Source organism: Callospermophilus lateralis, chromosome 7, assembly GCF_048772815.1.
Source record: "Callospermophilus lateralis isolate mCalLat2 chromosome 7, mCalLat2.hap1, whole genome shotgun sequence".
Classification (NCBI taxonomy): domain Eukaryota; kingdom Metazoa; phylum Chordata; class Mammalia; order Rodentia; family Sciuridae; genus Callospermophilus; species Callospermophilus lateralis.
The window spans coordinates 29,611,448-29,614,685 of NC_135311.1; the positions used below are offsets into that span (position 1 = coordinate 29,611,448).

At 45.2% G+C, this 3,238-nt stretch overlaps 1 pseudogene; it reads left to right on the forward strand.

Moving 5' to 3' along the window:
- Positions 1 to 1,376: 1,376 nt before the first annotated feature.
- Positions 1,377 to 2,854, forward strand: LOC143403582 (bone morphogenetic protein receptor type-1B pseudogene; annotated as a pseudogene).
- Positions 2,855 to 3,238: the final 384 nt, after the last annotated feature.

The following is a 3,238-nucleotide window of genomic DNA, read 5'->3' on the forward strand; positions in this document are numbered from 1 at the left end:
TAATGTTGCCTCTATGAGAAAAATGTGTTCACATTTTACACATCAATAAGGCTCAGTTTCCTTATTAACAAGTGAAAAAATTATATTTAATGTCTAATTTTAAAAGATTCAATAGGAGTACTTGGAGAAAATAAAGAGTTAAAATAAAGCAGGGTGATAATTGACTAGATAATCGAAATATGAAGAAAAGAGGAAGAAAGCTACTTCAGAGTGAAATTGTGTTAAATTACTTCAACCCCAAACCTGATGGTGACCAGGGAGAGCTTATCAATCTATTCGGAAGCAGAAAATTTTTCAAAAGGAGGAATTAAATTATGCGAAGGATGGGCAGTTGAAAGGCACTAGGAGGAAAAGCTATTTGGAAGTCATGCGATATCTCCCTGGGAAATGGAGTTGGCAAATGGCTGATTCTAAAGAGGTTAACTATTTGCTCCAAACCTTCTGAAAGACTCTGAACTCCCTTACTTCTAATTACCCCTTGAAGTGTTTCAACACTTAAAAGACTTAGCAAGGAGACCTGCAAAGTAGAGATGTTATATGCTTTTCCAAAGTAAACACCACTAATTGAACAATTTGATCAGAAGCAAATGGAAAAGAATCTTTTTTTTTTTTTTCTTTAGTTTTCGTTTGTTCACAGTTTCAAAATACCTGTAGAAAGAAACTATTTAATTTCCCTAAGAGGTCCTCCAATATGCTTCAAGGTTTCTGAAATCCCCACCGGCAACTGCAGGCAGAGTGTGATGTGTGCATCTAGGTTTTTTTTACGAGGTGTGTAACCAACATTTTAGTAACTTCTCCAAAGTGTCCCTGGCCCTGGAAAGTTGAAATCTACTGCACTCTGCCTGGTCTGGGGGCCCCTTCCAGTTCTCAGCCAACAGTGCACTTTTAATCTTTGTTCCTCCAGCCTAAGAGATTCCTGGACACCTCTCATGAACTTGACCAAGGGAGAATCCAGGACTGAAGTCCAGGTGATGCTCTGAGAAGCGGACGAGGCTCTGGGCGCAGGCCCCAGCCCCACACGGCTGACCCACAGCGGGCAGCGTGGCCGCGCCAGTCCGCCCCGCTCGCTCCTCACACAGGCGGCGGCGCTGGGGCCGCTCCAAGTGCGTCGAGAAGTGTAATCCCTCCGCTAAGTACTTGGCTCTCAGTCTCCAATCACTAGTGGGAGCTGGAGAGGGCAAGTGAAAAAAAAAAATTCCAGAGGCAGCCGAGGAGCGAGAGGGAAAAAAAAAAAAAGTCCCGCGGCGGCGGCGGCCAGAAGTTGACGGCGAGGCCCGCTGAGTCGGCGGGGCGTGCACGGCTCGCCGGACGGTGCGGGACGGCGGCGTGGAGGACCAGAGTGAGGGAGCGCAGCTGCGGCAAACTTCCATGATAACATGCTTTTGCGAAGTTCAGGAAAATTAAATGTGGGCACCAAGAAAGAGGATGGGGAGAGCACAGCCCCCACCCCTCGTCCAAAGGTCTTGCGTTGTAAATGCCACCACCATTGTCCAGAAGACTCGGTCAACAATATCTGCAGCACAGTCGGATATTGTTTCACAATGATAGAGGAAGACGACTCTGGGATGCCTGTGGTCACTTCTGGGTGTCTAGGATTAGAAGGTTCAGATTTTCAGTGTCGGGACACTCCTATTCCTCATCAAAGAAGATCAATTGAATGCTGCACAGAAAGGAATGAATGTAATAAAGACCTCCACCCTACTTTGCCTCCACTGAAAAACAGAGATTTTGTTGATGGACTATACACCACAAGGCCTTACTTATATCTGTGACTGTCTGTAGTTTGCTATTGGTCCTTATCATTTTATTTTGTTACTTCAGGTATAAAAGACAAGAAACCAGACCTCGGTACAGCATTGGGCTGGAACAGGATGGAACTTACATTCCTCCTGGAGAATCCCTGAGAGACTTAATTGAGCAGTCTCAAAGCTCAGGACGTGGATCAGGCCTCCCTCTACTGGTCCAAAGGACTATAGCTAAGCAGATTCAGATGGTGAAACAGATTGGAAAAGGTCGCAATGGGGAAGTTTGGATGGGAAAGTGGTGTGGCGAAAAGGTAGCTGTGAAAGTGTTCTCCACCACAGAGGAAGCCAGCTGGTTCAGAGAGACAGAAATCTATCAGACAGTGTTGATGAGGCATGAAAACATTTTGGGGTTCATTGCTGCAGATATCAAAGGGACTGTGTCCTGGACCCAGCTCTATCTCATCACAGACTATCATGAAAACGGTTCCCTTTATGATTACCTAAAGTCTACCACCCTAGACACTAAATCCATGTTGAAGTTAGCCTACTCTTCTGTCAGTGGCTTATGTCATTTACACACAGAAATCTTCAGTACTCAAGGCAAATCAGCGATTGCACACCGAGATCTGAAAAGTAAGAACATCCTGGTGAAGAAAAATGGAACTTGCTGCATAGCTGACCTGGGCCTGGCTGTTAAATTTATTAGTGATACAAATGAAGTTGACATACCACCCAACACTCGTCTTGGCACCAAGCGCTACATGCCTCCAGAGGTGTTGGATGAGAGCTTGAATAGAAACCACTTTCAGTCTTACATCATGGCTGATATGTACAGTTTTGGACTCATCCTTTGGGAGGTTGCTCGGAGATGTGTTTCAGGAGGTATAGTGGTGCCCACTGACCCCTCTTACGAGGACATGAGAGAGATTGTGTGCACCAAGAAGTCACGGCCCTCATTCCCCAATCGCTAGAGCAGTGATGAGTGTCTAAGGCAGATGGGGAAACTCATGACAGAGTGCTGGGCTCACAATCCTGCATCAAGGCTGACAGCCCTGCGTGTTAAGAAGACACTTGCCAAAATGTCAGAGTCTCAGGACATTAAACTCTGATATGAGAGTAAAGTAAGCATCTCCACCGAAGGCCAATAGATACTCGTCTGCTGTGGGCAGAGCAAAAGGTGTTAAAGAAGCATCTGCAGTCCAAGCCTCGAATGTTGTCCTGCTTCTTGGTGGGTTCAGACCTTTCCTCTCAGGGAGCAGCCTGGACATAGACTAGAGAAGTTCCCAGAACCACAGATTCCTCTGTGTCTGTTTGTAGGAGGGAGAAACCGCTTGGGTAACTTATTCAAGATACGATGCATGTTGCTTTCTAAGAAAGCCCTGTATGTTGGGATTGCCATTTTTTTAAAAAGAGGCTTTAATTTTGCCAAAATAAAACAAATATTGTATATGTTTTAAGGTTTATACTATTATAGTTTAATGATAACAACAACA